This window comes from Phycodurus eques, chromosome 2 (assembly GCF_024500275.1).
Source record: "Phycodurus eques isolate BA_2022a chromosome 2, UOR_Pequ_1.1, whole genome shotgun sequence".
Classification (NCBI taxonomy): Eukaryota; Metazoa; Chordata; class Actinopteri; order Syngnathiformes; family Syngnathidae; genus Phycodurus; species Phycodurus eques.
In genome coordinates, this window is record NC_084526.1 from 5,220,308 (window position 1) to 5,238,778 (window position 18,471).

Here is an 18,471-nt window from a genome sequence, read left to right on the forward strand (position 1 = left end):
AGTCGATGTGCTGCTTGTATTTAGGGAGTTCGTGGTTGAGTTTAGCTTTGTTAAAGTCCCCGAGAATAATGAGGGGTGAGTCCGGTTGTTTTTTTTCAATTTCCTTGACTTGTTCGGCGAGCGTTAGCAATGCGGTGTTCGTGTTAGCTTGAGGCGTAATATAGACTCCAGCCAGTATAGATGCAACTCACGTGGCGAGTAGAATGGTTTACAGTTCAAAAACAGTGACTCCAAATGCGGGCTGCAGTGTGTGCTGAGCACCGTGACGTCCGTACACCATTTTTCGTTTATATGGAGGCATATCCCGCCGCCCTTCGTTTTCCCCGATGATTCCACGTCGCGGTCCGCTCGATGAATGTTGAAGCCGGGAAGCGTGACGGCGCCATCGGGTACAGCGTCGCAAAGCCAGGTCTCCGTGAAGCACATGGCCGCGGAACGTCCGAAGTCTTTACTGGTCTTTAACAGAAGATGAAGCTCGTCCATTTTGTTGGGTAGGGAGCGTACATTCGCGAGGTGGATCGACGGGAACGCCAATCTGTGTCCTCTCTTGCGGAGTTTCACCTGAATGCCGGCTCGTTTCCCTCTGTGGCGCAGCTTCTGCCTCCATGCGCCGAAAACCGCGGACGCCTCTCCGGTGAGTAACTCGGGGAAAAATCTGAGCGGATTTTCGAAAGTTGGTGACAGAAAGTCCGGAGTAGCCTCCTTGATGGTTAGCAGGTCTCCCCTTGTGTAAGTGAGTCGTGTAAGGTCTCCAAAGACGGACGAAAAACACACAAAAAAAGACAATACTAGAGAGCGCGTTACCGAGGCGACCACACTGGTAGGCGCCATCTTGCTAACTTCACAAAGGATGCTTTCCCGGTTAAGTCTGCATGTAAGCGGCAAGGCCGAAAACCAACATTGAATGCCCGTGACCTTCGATCCCTCAAGCGGCACTGCATCAGAAACCGACATCAATGTGTAAAGGATATCACCACATGGGCTCAGGAACACTTCAGAAAACCAATGTCAGTAAATACAGTTCGGCGCTACATCCGTAAGTGCAACTTGAAACTCTAATATGCAAAGCAAAAGCCATTTATCAACAACAATCAGAAACGCCGTCAGCTTCTCTGGGCCCGAGCTCATCTAAGATTGGCTGATGCGAAGTGGAAAAGTGTTCTGTGGTCCGACAGTCCACATTTCAAATTGTTTTTGGAAATTGTGGACGTAGTCTCATCCGAGCCAAAAACCATCCAGACTGTTATGGACACGAAGTTCAAAAGCCAGCATCTGTGATGGTATGGGGCTGTGTTAGTGCCAATGGAATGGGTAACATACACATCTGTGAAGGCACCATCCATCCATCCATTTTCTGAGCCGCTTCTCCTCACTAGGGTCGCGGGCGTGCTGGAGCCTATCCCAGCTGTCATCGGGCAGGAGGCGGGGTACACCCTGAACTGGTTGCCAGCCAATCGCAGTGAAGGCACCATTAATGCTGAAAGGCAGATACAGGTTTTGGAGAAACATACGCTGCCATCCAAGCAACGTCTTATTCATGTGCGCCCCTGCTTATTTCAGCAAGACAATGCCAAACCACATTCTGCACGTGTTACAACAGCGTGGCTTCGTAGTAAAAGAGTGCGGGTACTAGACTGGCCTGCCTGCAGTCCAGACCTGTCTCCCATTGAAAATGTGTGGCGCATTATGAAGCGTAAAATAGGACAATGGAGACCCTGGACTGTTGAACAGCTGAAGCTGTACATCAAGCAAGAATGGGAAAGAGTTACACCTACAAAGCTTCAACAATTAGTGTCCTCAGTTCCCAAACGTTTATTGAATGTTGTTACAAGAAAAGGTGATGTAACACAGTGGTAAATATGACACTCTCCCAGCTTTTTTGGAACGGGTTGCAGCCATAAAATTCTAAGTTCATGATTATTTGCTAAAAACAATGACGTTTATCAGTTTGAACATGACATATCTTGTCTTTGTAGTGTGTTCAATTAAATATAGGTTGAAAATGATTTGCAAATTATTTTGTTTTTTGTTTAACACAACGTCCCGACTTCATTGGAATTGGGGTTGTACCTTTTCCTCTCTTTGCAAAGATTTTTCCTTTTTCCTTGTAATAAAAACCCACAAAGACAAGATTGCTTACTTAGTTATTTTGTCAGAAAAAGATTTGCCAACATAGTTGGGGTCAGTTGGTGTTGATTGCCGATCTAGGGGACCCTGGGAGTGATTGATCATCGAGGACCAACGCACGAGTTCTGCCTCCACCCGAAGAATTAGGCGGGGCTGCCAGGGGTCTGGATGTCTGCTATTGCCTCAGGATCCAAACGGACCTGTTGTCCTCCAAACGAAGAAAATGTTAATTCCTTGAAAATTGGGCCATTTCATATGGTGTACTGTATTTGAAACAAGCATGTCTTTGTATTAAGTGGTATTGGTAATTGCACTCCCCACATTCCATTGGTAAGGTTAGAGTCCCTAATGTCCAGGTTAAAGTCCTAGATTAAAGGTCCCCGGGTTTTGAGTCCCCAGGTTCGAGTCCCCGACAATTTCGAAGACGTTCGAATATTGTAAAAAAGCGAAGCGCTTCTAATGAGTACTGGGAAGGGGGAAGAGCAAAAAAGAATTAATGGTGTTTGGGTAAGACCAAAAAAAGATTTAGAAGAAAATGAGAAAAATTCTAGATATGAGGTTGACTGTTAGATTTAGATGCAAATAGGGACAGAAGCTTAGAGCGTCAGCCTCACAGTTCTGAGGACCCGGGTTCAATCCCCGGCCCCGCCTGTGTGGAGTTTGCATATTCTCCCGGGGCCTGCGTGGGTTTTCTCCGGGCACTCCGGTTTCCTCCCACATCCCAAAAACATGCATTAATTGGAGACTCTAAATTGCCCATAGGCATGACTGTGAGTGCGAATGGTTGTTTGTTTCGATGTGCCCTGCGATTGGCTGGCAACCAGTTCAGGGTGTACCCCGCCTCCTGCCCAATGACAGCTGGGATAGGCTCCAGCACGCCCGCGACCCTTGTGAGGAGAAGCGGCTCAGAAGATGGATGGATGGATGGATAGGGACAGAAGCTTTCTGACAACTACATGAAGAGCAAGTTACTGATAAATGTGTATCACCTGTGGTCTAACGTGTCCGATTTGGGCTCGGGGTGGATTCCACAGTGGCTTCCATAAATCAATCACAAAAAGATCAAGGAGAGCGCCATCTGGAAGAAGATCCAACAGCACAACCACCTCCTGCAACTGACAGCGACTCTTAACACACAGCAGTTCTGCGGTCTCCTCCTCATGGATCCTGGAAAAGGGAGGGGACACAGGGGGTGGAAAGAAGGGACATTGGATCAGAGACTGAAGGAAGAAAAAAGGGAAAAAAAATCAAGAGACTGAAGGAAGAAAAAAAAAAAGGAAAACAGAGACATTTTACGGGTGCTTCATAAAGATGCAGTGTTAAATCTATTTCCAATATTTGTTTTTGACTTCATTCTGTAAGATTATTCAAATGTCCAAATAGATCACAGTCATGTCTTATTTATTGAATAAATCTATGAAATGTTGTTTTCCCAACTTTTAATGTCCCGTGTCTTCAGATGATATACACCAAGTTTGAAGCAAATCGTTAGCCCCAAACGCCATCTTGTTAACCACATTGTTAAAATGTTAGCGGGGGTCGTTAGGCGTGTTAACTTTAACGTCAAGTTAACAGCCGGGTACCGAGTTTTGGACAACAAGATAACGGTGCCGTTAAAGTTAACGGTCGGTTGAGTCTACTTAACCAGTGGTTAAAAAATAACTTGAGCTTTGAACAACCGGGCCCAGATGTTCATTTACACAGTTGTGGATTTCATGTATGCAACTGTATAATTGATAGATCCCTTTGAATTAGATGTCCTCTCATCCCCCCTCCAAGACCAGTCCAAGTTGACAGAATTACCATTCTATTTGGATCTCTCTGTGCTGTTGTTTAATGTTCTTTTTTTTTGTTTTTTGTTTGTTTTGTTGTCACCAACAACCATGACTAATGCAGATGGGAATATTGAACTAGCTGAAATGTAGCATTATTACTTGTAATTGTCTGAGGATCTAGTCCCCGGAGTAGAAGTCGCACCAGCCAAAAAATGCATAATAAAGAAGGGAAAAAACATAAACATATATAAGTCGCATTGGAGTATAAATCGCATTTTTGGGGAGAGATTTATTTGATAAAATCCAACACCAAGAACAGACATTTATTCTTGAAAGGCAATTTCAAATAAAAATAGAATAGAGAGCAACAGGCTGAATAGGTGTACGATATGCTAACGTAACACATTCAGCTAACGTTACATGACGCATAAACAACGAACTGAGAACGTGCCTGGTATGTTAACGTCACATATTAACAGTTATTCAGATATCTATAGCATAAAGAACATGCTAACAAGTGTACCAAACCATCAATGTCACTCCAAATCACTAAATCCAATGAAATCTTGCTCCTCGGTCTCACTTCTAAACAACTTGGCCAACTCCGGAGGCAGAAGATGCACCGCTTCCTCTTCTACGTCGCTTTCGTCAGACTCATTGTCAGTTGCAGGTACAGATCCACAGGCCCAGAGCGCCCTCTTGCGGTTGTCAGTGTGAAAATAACGTGAAATTATATAATAATGTGTTCATAATTTCACATATAAATCGCTCCGGAATATAAATCGCGCCCCTGGCCAAACTATGAAAAAAAACTGCGATTTATAGTCTGAAAAATGCGCTATTTTAGATGTTTGGTGTGGGATCTAAGGTGTAGCAGTTTGAAACTGCATTGAACAAATCTACAGTAGGCCGTGGATGGTGTTACTTGGCCTGGGGCCGAAGAGAAGGTGATCGAGGAATCACCTCGAATGTAGGATGCTTATTTGTCATTTTTCAAGGTTTCAAAAAACTATCCCTCGAGTGGACATTTGGTCTGGGAAAAAGAATTAAAAATGCATTCATTGATGATTAACAAATTTAAATAAACCAAGGTATATTATTTTTTGTAACTAGATAAATCTAAATTCTGGTTAAACTCATGGTTAATTCCAGTGATTTAAATAAATGATGAACACAAATGTGAAAAGCAAAATGTTAACTATTTAGTGTGAGGGTGAGAATATATCAGTTTTGTGAAAATGCGCAATTCGCAACACTGAGTTCAAAACCATGGTTTGTTTGCACTCACAGTGTTAACAGTTGTCTTTGAAACGGTTGTTTCAAATGCTGTCAAATGATCAAAGCAAATTCCTTTACATAGCACCTTTTATATATTAAAAACGTAACACCGAGTGCTTTCCAGCAATTAAAATGACGGGAAAAAAAGCTTTAAAGGTATTTGAGACTAAAGAGATAAGACTGACTGACGGGACGTGTGTTCAACCTACAGGTGAAAACGACTTGGTGTGACTGATCTGCTGATTACTGGTGCGTTGGTGTGTTTATGTTATGTGTGTGGTGTTTGAGAGATGAATAGTGGAATCTTGGCAAAAAGTGTTTGCTGAAAGTACATTGTTTGATTGATTACAGGAAGAACTGTTGTTCGCTCTGGCTACTGTATGTATTGGCTTGGGAAAGTTTTTTTTTTTGTTTTTTTTTGAGGATTGGTGGATTAACTAGTGTGATGCTGTGATACAGCAGAGCAATAGCTTTGTTTTGTTTTTATGAAGTAGTGAGAATGAGGCCTAGAGACCTGAACGGGAGTAGCCTATTGAAAACAAGATTCCATTGGGGGGGAAAAAAAGGAGAAAAGGAGGCTGCTCAAAATCTTAGAATAGTGCAACTCAGCGTTCAGACAAAAAAATATTGCTTGAATTAAGTTATTAGATTGGAATAATCATCATTGTGCATTCAAGGTAATTATAGTAGAATATAGTACATTTTCAACATCCATCCATCCATTTTCTACCACTTATCCGAGGTCGGGTCACGGGGGCAGTAGTTTTAGCAGGGACGCCCAGACTTCCCTCTCCCCAGCAACTTCATCCATCTCTTCCGGGGGGATCCCGAGGCGTTCCCAGGCCAGCCGGAGGATGTCGTCTCTCCAGCATGTCCCGGGTTGTCCCCGGGGTCTCCTCCCAGTGGGAGGTGCCCGGAACAACTCACCGGGGAGGTGTCTGGGAGGCATCCGAATCAGATGCCCCAGCCACCTCATCTGGCTCTTCTCAATGTGAAGGAGCAGCAGCTCTACTCTGAGTTCCTCCCGGATGAACAAGCTTCTCACCCTATCTCTAAGGGAGAGCCCGGACTCCCTGCGGAGGAAACTCATTTCGGTCGCTTGTATCCGGGATCTTGTTCTTTCAGTCATGACCCACAGCTCGTGACCATAGGTGAGGGGAGGAACGTAGATCGACCGGTAAATCGAGACCTTCGCCTTTCGGCTTAGCTCCTTCTTTACCACAACGGATCGATACAAATTCTGCATCACTGCAGACGCCACACCGATCCGCCTGTCAATCTCCCGTTCCATTCTTCCCTCACTCGTGAACAAGACCCCAAGATACATGAACTCCTCCACTTGGGGCAGGATCTAATCCCCGACCAGGAGAGGGCATGCCACCCTTTTCCGACTGAGGACCATGGTCTCAGATTTGGAAGTGCTGATTCTCATCCCAGCCGCATCACACTCGGGTGCAAACTGGTCCAGTGAGAGTTGGAGCTCACGGCTTGATGAAGCCAACAGAACCACATCATCAGCAAAAAGCAGAGATGCAATACTGAGGCCACCAAACCGGACCCCCTCTACACCTTGGCTGCGCCTAGAAATTCTGTCCATAAAAGTTATGAACAGAATCGGTGACAAAGGGCAGCCTTGGCGGAGTCCAACCTTCACCGGAAATGAGTCCGACTTACTGCCGGATATGCGGACCAAACTCTGACTACGGTCGTACAGGGACCGAACAGCCCGTATCAGGGGGTTTGGTACCCCATATTCCCGAAGCACCCCCCACAGGACACCCCGAGGGACACGGTCAAACGCCTTCTCCAAGTCCACAAAACACATGTAGACTGGTTGGGCGAACTCCCATGCACCCTCGAGGACCCTGCCGAGGGTGTAGAACTGGTCCACTGTTCCACGGCCAGGACGAAAACCACACTGCTCCTCCTGAATCTGAGATTCAACTTCCCGACGGACCCTCCTCTCCAGCACCCCAGAATAGACCTTACCAGGGAGGCTGAGGAGTGTGATCCCCCTGTAGTTGGAACACACCCTCCGGTCCCCCTTCTTAAAAAGCCCAGTCTGCCAATCCAGAGGCACTGTCCCCGATTTCCACGCAATGTTGCAGAAGCGTGTCAACCAGGACAGCCCAACAAGATCCAGAGCCTTGAGGAACTCTGGGTGAATCTAATCCACCGCCGGGGCCTTGCCACCGAGGAGCTTTTTAACCACCACGTATCAACCCCAGAGATAGGAGAGCCCGCCTCAGAGAACCCAGCTCCCTCATGGGAAGGCTTTTCGGTGGAATTGAGGAGGTCTTCGAAGTATTCTCCCCATCGGCTCACAACGTCCCGAGTCGAGGTCAGCAGCGCCCCATCCCCACTATACACAGTGTTGATGGTGCACTGCTTCCCCCTCCTGAGACGCCGGATGGTGGACCAGAATTTCCTCGAAGCCATCCGGAACTCTTTCTCCATGGCCTCACCGAATTCCTCCCATGCCCGAGTTTTTACTTCAGCGACCACCAAAGCTGTATTCCGCTTGGCCAGCCGGTACCCATCAGCTGCCTCAGGAGTCCCACAGGCCAAAAAGCCCAAATAGGACTCCTTCTTCAGCTTGACGGCATCCCTCACCGTTGGTGTCCACCAACGGGTTCGGGGATTGCCGCCACGACAGGCACCGACCACCTTACGGCCACAGCTCCGGTCGGCCACCTCAGCAATGGAGGCGTGGAACATGGTCCACTCGGACTTGATGTCCCCCGCCTCCCCCGGAACATGAGCAAAGTTCTGTCGGAGGTGGGAGTTGAAACTCCTTCTGACAGGGGATTCTGCCAGACGTTCCCAGCAGACCCTCACAATACGTTTGGACCTGCCACATCGGACCGGCATCTTCCCCCACCATCGGGGCCAACTCACTACCAGGGGGTGATCAGTTGACAGCTCCGCCCCTCTCTTTACCCGAGTGTCCAAGACATGCGGCTACAAGTCCGATTACACGACCACAAAGTTGATCATCGAACTGCGACCCAGGGTGTCCTGGTGCCAAGTGCACGTGTGGACACCCTTATGCTTGAACATGGTGTTCGTTATGGACAATCCGTGATGAGCACTGAAGTCCAATAACAGGTTCTGATCGGGGCGGCCGTTCCTCCCAATCACGCCCTTCCAGGTTTCACTATCATTGCCCACGTGAGCATTGAAGTCCCCCAACAGAACGATGGAGTCCCCAGCGGGAACGCTCTCCTGCACTCCCTCCAAGGACTCCAAAAAGGGTGGGAACTGTTGTTTGGTGCATAGGCACAAAGAACAGTCAAGACCCGTCCCCCCACCCAAAGGCGGAGGGAGGCTACCCTCTCGTCCACCGGGGGTGAACTCCAATGTACAGGCGCCGAGCCGGAGAGCAATAATAAGTACACCCACACCTGCTCACCGTGGGGAACTCCAGAGTGGAAGAGAGTCCAACCCCTCTCGAGAGAACTGGTACCAGAGCCCAAGCTGTGTGTGGACGCGAGTCCGACTATATCTAGTCGGAACTTCTCGACCTCACACACCAGCTCGGTCTCCTTCCCTGCCAGAGAGGTGACATTCCACGTCACTAGAGCCAGCTTCTGTAGCCGGGGATCGGATCGCCAAGGTCCCTGCCTTCAGCCACCGCCCAGCTCGCACTGCACCCGACCCCTATGGCCCCTCCCACAGGTGGTGAGCCCATGGGAAGGGGGACCCACGTTACCCTTTCGGGCTGTGCCATTACGATTCCATTACGATATTTTCAGAAGATTTTACGATTTTTCTTTTTTTTGTGTTGTCTCTTCTAAACAAAACGCTGCACATTTCTCTGGCGGATTACACTTCAGTGCGATTAGAAGGATGGAAACCTTTTTTCCTCTGTGGGCAAACAACTAATTGGGCACTTTTTTGTTTAACTCTGTCAAAGAACACAGATATTTCACAACATGCATACGTGCTTTGCATTGCGTCCTTCTTATGAATTGAACTTCATGCCCAATGTTCTTTTCCGCTACCTTGACATTTCCCAAGTCCTAAGTTGAATTCCACCCATTGGGCTACCAGCAAATATAGGGTTAATCAGGAACTATCCGCCGATTCAATTGAACCTAAACTGCTCATCCACCAACACTGCCCGCATGCACTTGGCACGGATGCTGTTGACAGTGTTTGTCCAGGATTTGAGTCGATACCCATTGGGCCGAATTCCGTCCAGCATTAACCGTTTTTTGGTTGTCGAGAATGTTTTTTTGTTGTTTTGTTTTTGTATTTTGCTAAAGTGAGCATGGTGGGACCATGTGTCACTTTATCAAAAGGAGGGGTGATGTCTGCAGTGTTTTTTTGTTTTTGGAGTGGTTTCTTTTTTTTTTTTTGATTTTGTTGGGGTGTTTTTTTTGTCTTGTTTTGTGCTCTGGAGTACAAAGCCAGTGGATTGTTTTATTTTTGTGCTTGGCAGCACGAGTCGCTTCACACCTTGCATTATTATGTTTGACACATAACTGATTGCCACAAAATCTGAATTTAATCACTTCGAGCCAATTTGACAGGCTACAAACACAGAACCAATATTACCATTATTACAGTGATAGATATGATGATTGTTTTAAAAACATTTAATGTCTACAATTATGAACTAATTATGGATTATTCACCTATTTGGGTTGACATATGAAGCGATATAGACTAAATTGTGCACATTTGTCATTAGGTCAACAGGGCATGATACGGTGGCTTTCCACATGGAGTATACATATTAAAAATGACATAAATTACCAGACTTGTAGACAATAGAATGTTAAAGGGTTGAAAAAGGCACACGGGCCTTGCTGAAATTCTCAGCTGATACTGGCATACAGTCAGCAAAGATACATTTTTACTGTGGTCTGAAAATTGTAATTTCTAAATTTTAAACCCCAAACTTCAGACAAAAAGTCTAATGATCCAACGGAGGAAAGTCCTTTGATTCCCAAATGACTCAAAACCCTTCCCGCGTTATTAACATGACCTTGTGTTGACAGGTTTTTTGGGAAAGGAAAAGTACTTGGCTGAAGCTTTTATTCCACCGTAATTTTCGTCATGTGACTAGAGCACTTTTGATGTGTTTACATTTAGTAATGTTTTGATTATCAGTCTCCAAGATAATAATAATGATGATAAGGAGTTGAACCATACTGACTCTATACTGATAATTTATATCATGAAATAACGATCAATGCGCTTACAAAATACTGTCTAGATATGGTAGACATGTTTCAGTAAGAATTTAAGTAATTGGTATGAGCACAATTGACTGAAATTATTCTCAGAATTTTATGGCAAGTCAATTAACTTAAGTCAAGTATATATGAGGATGCGTGTGCGCCCTATCCCTTTTGGAGATTGTCTTTGCAGGCACTCCAATGGACTGGATCCATTCGGGTCTACCGAGGCCAGGTCTGCCGAACAAATTCAGGTATTGCACATTAACATTAACATTAATCAATTTCAGGAAACAAGTCCAATCAGCACTCCCGAGGGCAGCCGACAGACCGCTGTATATAACCTTTGCATGTTTTATTGTTCCATGGCTCTTAGCACAGTACTTTTGTGTGTCCTTGTAAATGTGCTCAGGACTGTTTGGTCTACTCTCTGGTCTTCTGTTCTGTTCTCATTCTCTGCTTGCACCCATTCCCATAAAGAAAACTTTAAGTGCAGCTGAATGAAGCTAATTGTGTGATAATACTGTGGGAATGAGACGGGTGTGTTTCTTTTTCATGTTTTTATTCTCTGTTTCTCTCACTTCTGTGTAACAAAGGTGATTCTTTGCTTGCTCCTCAGTAAGGGGTAACAACTTGTGACGACTTGCACCTTTTCCCCTCTTTTCAAAGATTTTTCTTTTTTCCTCGTAATGAAAACCCACAAAGGCAAGATTGCTTCCTTACTTATTCTGTCAGAAAAAGATTTGCCAAAACTGGACGCAGAGAGCCAATGATTGGTGCAATGACTGGCACTGGCAGACTGGAGAGCAAAGAATGTGTTGACATGTCGTCCAAAAGCTAGAGGGGATAAAAAAAAAAAAAGGCAAAAGAAGAGGAAGCTTGTGCTTGACTTGAAGATTGGTATGTTGTTGAAGTAGAACTTTGTGGCAAATACTGTATCTGCTACCCATTAGACAGGAATCTGTCTCCAGCATGACTAGAATGATGATATGACTACAAAGTTGTATGAAGCTGATACAGACCAGTGCCATCCTTTTCTACCACTTATCCTACCACTTTTATACCGGAATAATTTTACTGTGTCACAGTGGAGTTTTAGTCAGTGATTGCACTCACCTGACTTTGGTGCTGGCAGCGTGGGTTCAGTTCCCACTCAGTGATGGTGCAAATGTGAGTGTGAATGGTTGTCTGTGTCTATATGTGCCCTATGACTGACTGGCGACTAGTTCAGGGTGTAGTCCGCCTTTCGCCCTAGGTCAGCTGGGATAGGCGCCCCCGTGACCCTAATCAATATAAGCGGTGTTGAGAATGGATGGATAGACAGTGGAGTTTTTAAGCTGTTGCTGTGGTTTCTTAGTATTATATTGGATATTTATTGAGAATCAGAGTCGAACAGAACAAGGTTTCTAGAGGGGAGTGAGAAAAGAAGACAAGAGACAAAGCACTAACTGTAAACAAGATAAGGAAAGTAAATCATTATATATCTAGAACAATGACACATTATATATGAGTGTCGTATGGGGCAATTGTGCTACACCCTGTGAGGGAAGGACAGGACAAGATAGAACAGGACAAGGACAGGAGAAGAAGCATGCAGGACAAGGGTCGTGAACCCGGCTGTACAACTGAAGTGTGGTGGGAGTGGCTATGTAAATTATAAACATCTATAGGACCAGAGAGTGAGTGAGGGGATACCCAAGCAATTCGCATATTCATGAGTTATTTGTTGCAATAAGTGAGTGGCCCCACACCCAGCGAAAAAGTCCCAGGGGTGTGTGCCTGCGAACGCATGCAAGTGAATTCAGATCGTTTTGCATGCACCATGACTGACAGAAGTGTTCCGTAATTGCTCTGCTGCACCGCACAGGCTGAGGACCCCACCCAATCAATCGAGAGTCGGGGTCGGGTCCAGGAGACCACCCAAGAGCAGCCTGGTGGACGGGACACGTCCCACACCGAGGGACCCAGGACGGTCCGCTGGCCCCACCGAGGCGCCCCGACAACCGGCCACCCGGAGGAGACCACAGGGACCCAATGTCCACCCCCCCACCCCTTTTCTAACATTTGCATGGGTCATACTTTTGCACTTTTCCTCCACCAGTGGTCTCCAATCTATAGTCTGGGAGCCATTTGCGGACCATCCTCCATTTTCATGCAGCCCGGATTTACTCAATATACCTTTTCACACGGCTTTACACTTCTCCGACAGCAGTGGTGTCCAACCTACAGCCCGGGGGCCATTTATGGGTCATCCTCCATTCTTGTGCAGCCCTTGTTAAAGCTTTTACAAAAGGTGGTGGGCCGACATGCAAACCGTGGGTGTCGAATCTTGTTACAGTGCCTTACACTTCATTTTCATCCACCAATTACATCATTCCAACCCATATCCGGAACCCAACAGGAAGTGAGCTATTACCTTTTCAAGGTAAACTCGTGGCCCCTTTTCCCACATTTGCACGAGCCATACCTGTGGTGTGGTGTTCAACTTACCACCCGGGGGCTACTCCATTGTCCCAATACCCCAAACTGCCAGTACACCAACGGTGCCGAGGTGCGAGAGCCTGATTTACACAGTTCTTTTATTGTTATTTTTAATTGATTGTACTCATTTTGGTGTCACGGTGGATGACTGGTTAGAGCGCCTGCCTCACAGTTCTGAGGACCTGGGTTCAAATCCCGGCCTCGCCTGTGTGGAGTTTGCATGTTAAAAATTAAAAGTGCTGCCACTCCAAGCGGAGCGGCATTACTTGCATATCATTAGCATAATTGCTCAATCATTTTTTGGTCAAATGCGGATATCTGCGTAACCTTACTCTCCTACCATGGCTGCATCACCGTGCCTTATTGCCTCTGTCTTCAGCCGATCAGAACGCTTGTTACAGTCCAAAATCACTATTTGCCCAAATCATCTCTTTGATTTCGTCACTGGAAATTAGTGTGGCAACGGATAGCAATAGACAAAGGCTCAATCGCTAGCGCAAACAAAAGAGGACTGAGTGGTAAGCCCTGACTTGTGGAATGTTGGAATAAAAAAGAAGTAAAATTTAAACCATTAGTTCTCACTGTAGCCTGTGGAGAGGAATACAGTAGTTTCACCCAAGTTATAAAACTTGGGTGAAACTAAATTTTTTCTCAAAATATAAAACAGATCCTTCCATTCCACCTGTTTTCCACATCCAATGAAATTAGAGCCTCTATGGAAATGGAAATACCTTTAGCAACAATGGTGCTATTTTATCCCCAAATTCATTATAAAATTCTGCCAAAATACCATCTGGCCCAGGACTTTTACTGGATCGTAAAGATATCGATGCAGCTTTAAATTGGGCAATTTTAATCGGTTTGTCCAATTCCATGGCCAAGTTTGGGTCCAAGACAGGGATAATCAGTTTATCACAGAAATCATCCAGTTCTTTTGTTGTGGGGTTAACTTCAGATGTGTAAAGTAATTCATAAAATTCTCTAAAACTATTATTAATCTCCAGGGGATCAGTAGTTAAACAAGATTTTGCCTGTATTTGAGAGATTAATTGAGAGGCCACAATTTGACATGGAGTATGTGCAAATTAGTTTGTGTTTGTCCCTATGTTCATAGAACCTTGACCTGGACCGGTGCTTCATTATGTGGTGTGTAATCAATAAATCATGTTCCGTTTGCAGCATCAGTCGTGTCTTATATGCTTCTGGTCAATGAATATTGTCGGTCTAATTCTACTGTCTTGAGCCAGTTAGTCTCATCTGCCCTGCCAAAGCCGTTTCTTGTGTGCCTTAAAAATATATTGTTTTGCCTTGTAAATATGCATTTATAGTATCCCATAGCCGGAAGGATAAACCTCTGGGGTCCATTTAGTTTACAGAAAGAAATCTATACGATCATGTATGAGTTTAACAAAGACTGCCCCCAAAAGCAAATGAGAATTTAGACGCCAGGTTGCACTTGTGTTCTGCATTTTCAGCTATATGTTCATAGATACAGGCAGGTGATCAGACAGAATAATAGAATCATATTTACATTGAGACATTAAATTTAATAGTCGCCGATGGACTAAAAATAAATCTATCTGGGTATACGTATGATGGACTGGCTAAAAGAAGGAGTATTGTTCCATTGAAGGATTAAAGGTGCGCTAGGGATCAAGCATTCCAAGTTCTTCCATGAAATGTTTTACTACTAAGTCTGATTTTGACAGTGTGACTGCAGTGGGGGATTGTCTATCAAAATGAGGGTTAATCCACTAATATACCTCAACTTATATAGCTTATACCTCAACTAACGAATGTTTGGTTTCTCTACCCCCTTCACACTTGCACAATATGCCTCAGTTCTTGAACCTGGTTAGCCAGCGTGAATATGTGGGAGAGGTGCCTAAATCCTATTGCCGATCTATGTCTGCCCCCCCGTACCACCTTTATTTCTAACTCCTCTTAGTTTCTCGCATGATTGCCGTTTCCGGAGATCCGCTAACACTGTCCTCTCCTACTTGTGCCTAACCTTATTCCTCAACCCGACTGCTTAGATGACATGACCGACTCTGACCTGGATTCAGCGATCTAGTTTTACACAACCTGCTTATGAGGAATTTTCTTGAACCTCGATCAAGGTGTGACGTTCTTGACAAATTTAATGTTGTTTGTAAACATGTTATCCATATCATTGTTCTAGTTGGACAACCATCCTGTGTAACCTTGCTTCAACAGCAATTCATTGTTTTTTCTCAACTGGGATGGAAATGTAATAACTAATGTGTGAATCTTCTCTCCTAGAAAGTTACTGGGTATTCGCTGACTGAAGGAACTTCCTTATTCTTCCTGTATGCTCTGCCTCTCGGGCGGCAGTGTGATGGGGGAAGTGGGCCACGAACACACCTTTGCTCACTCACACTCAGCCTCTCTCTCTCTCTCTCTCTCTCTCTCTCTCTCTCTCATTTTGTATTTCCTTGTAATACATTTCTGATATTAAGTTGTCTGGGGCTTTATGCCCCTGGCAGGGTCACCCATGGCAAACAGGTCCTAGGTGAGGGACCAGACAAAGCACGGCTCCAAAAACCCCAATGACGAATACAATTAATGGATTCAGGTTTCCCTTGCCCGGACGCGGGTCACCGGGGCCCCCCTCTGGAGCCAGGCCTGGAGGTGGGGCTCGAAGGCGAGTGCTTGGTGGCCGGGCCTGCACCCATGGGGCCCGCCCGGGCACAGCCCGAAAGGGTAACGTGGGCCCCCCTTCCCACGGGCTCACCACCTGTGGGAGGGGCCATAGGAGTCGGGTGCAGTGCGAGCTGGGCGGTGGCCAAAGGCGGGGACCTTGGCGATACGATCAGCACAACACTGTGAAGTTTTCTTATTTCAATCACCCCAAGAGGAAGCATCTAATTTGTGTCAAAGGCCTGGGGTGGGCATGTATCAGACAAACATCTTACCGAAAACAGTGGTGGTTCAATGGTTTTTACACAAAAATTAAAAACAGTTGTTCCCTTTGTTCTGTTTTTCTTTCTAGGAAAGAAGCCTACAGATCAGATGTTACACCAAGATTCAGCACTGTATTTCACTTCTCAATTCTGGCAACACTCCAGACTTGAAAAACTTTGTTGCCTTCATGTCGTTCGAAGCTTGGATCTGGGGTTATTCTTTCAATATATAAATCTGAAGGTGACGACACACAAAAGTCAAAGAATTGTGAATTGTGCGTGGCTTCACTGACCACATTCCACTAGATTTAAAACCTTTCTACCCTGTGTTTGAAGGGTGGTCATTTCTGTAGAAGACAGTTCAGATCAGAGGATTTTCTGTGTTTGTGTTGGCTGAAGCCACGGACATGACAGTGAATTACACATTGCGTTACCTCATTCTGGACATAACTGCAAACATTAACTTCTGCATGTGAACATGTCTGTCCGATTCCTGCCATACAGGTATAATGGGCTGTCAAAACTGTCCTTGTCTTCTCTCCAGTTATCCAGGGTTTCATTCATTCTTTGGCTGTGTTTTACCTGCACAAACACAATGTTATAACCTTAGTGATTAGCTACAAACATAGTAGGCCTCGTTAGCTTAATTTCCCTAAATAAAAGTTGTAATAAAAGACAAGTACTTGTACAAACCTGTCCACACACAACCAAGATATCCATTGGTGTCGTCGCCATCTTAATTTCGCCAACAAGTCCTGCCTTGACGTACGACCAAGCATTAATGCTTTTGGATGCCTTGAGGCTTTACTTTGTGCATTCCCCCGGCGTTGAAATAAGGTACATATGAATGTCAGGAAACTTTTCAGTGTCCTTGGACCACTGGTTCTGGTAACTCGTAAGGATCACTGGTGAGTTCAACTGCCTTTAATTACATTAGATAATCCCGTGTTTTATTTCCCCCTACTGAACGCAGCGATGTTTTTTCCACTCAGTGGGAGTGGCACCTCAGTGAGGGTGTGTGTTCCGGTGGGAATGTGACATCAGTGCATCCCCTCTATTTGCAATACATCAGAAATGTACCTTATAGGGATGTTGAAATTTTGGGTACTGTTTATGGGGCCTCTTTTCATCTGATTCCTTTGATCCCTCAAATTCTCGGACAAAGCGTGCCAGCTCAGGGTGAACAACCTGGGCCTGCTCTCAGTGAACAGTTTCTGGCTCATCCAGGTTCTCTGTGACATCACCTCAATTCTTGAGCCAATCAATTAGTTGCCACTATTGAGGAAGTTCATTTTCTATTCGAATTAGTTCAAAGTTGAGTTCATCGGTCCAAAATCGAAGTCGTTCATCTTTTTTTTTTTTTTCAATGTTGCTGATGGGCTATTACCCTCAAAATAGTGGCATTTCATTTTCCCATTGTTGCCACCCATTCAGTCCACACTAGTAGCCAGCTGCAGCTTTCACCTGACAATCTCAAAAACACGAGTAAAAACTGCTTGCATGGTGTTTTTTTTTTTTTTTTTTAAATGTGGAATTAAAACAAAAACAGGATAGGGCAAACAAAAACATGCAATACAGTGTGACAGGAACGATGGTGAAAGGACATTTATAACTTTGCATTCCTTGCAGCTCTGGCTGACTATATTAAAAAAGTATTTATCTACTCTTATATGACAAAACAAAATAAATTCTATATTATCACAGTGTGATTGTTTCGTGTTTTAACTAAAGCATTCTGGTAAAAATAATATTTTTTCTAGTAATCCATTTTTACAATATGTACTATATTACAAAAGAACGAAAGGAAACATTCACTCCCATTTACACCGTGTCCCTGAAACCACCTCGCGCACTCATACATCTGCAGTGTGCCTACCCTAATGTAAACATGAATGGCGGCCATGTCCGCAACGAATGGGTTGCCAAATATGACATTTATCCCCCGACATACAGTGCCGTATGAAGGCTCTTATATAGTGTGTTCGGCCAGGGTTTGTCTTGGAAGTCACTGCAAAACCTGACATTCTTGAATGAAAATTAACCATTGCTCAAAAACCATTCGCAGACACCAGAATAAGTGCGTTTTCGGTAACGTTCATCAGGCTGAAATTAACTCAGTCCACAGTTCAGTTCACGTTCGTCCAAAATATGAACTACTTCATGAACTTTTGTTTATTGAACTCGTTCAGGTACAACACTGTTAGTTGCTCATGCATCTGGTCATGGGGGATCTTGGAAAATGCTCATCTCGACTTCTGTCCCATAAAATCATCACTCTTAAACTTCACAAACAGAACAGGATGTCTTTCTTCTAGTTTAGCCATATTGTGGAGATGGTTGGATAGGTTATGGGCATAGTGTGTATGATCCAAGGTAAATACCCATGGCGTCAGAGAGTCAAGTGTCTCCATGTAGAGGAAGAAGTCAAGAATATGATTTGGATAAAGGAGTGAATGAGAAACATGATTTGAACATATCTAACCTGAAGAATGAAAAGATCCAGCTCCACGGACTTGAACGAGAAATATCCTTGGAGTTGTGAGACACACAGCGTCTTGAGCCATTCATCAATAGACTGGGGGTTGAGAGCCCTTGTCTCATCAGTATATATATATTTTTTTGTTTTCTTCGTGTACTGATTATAAGCCTTCTTCATGAGCACAAAGAACAACTACAGACACCTTATGCATGTACTGTAAC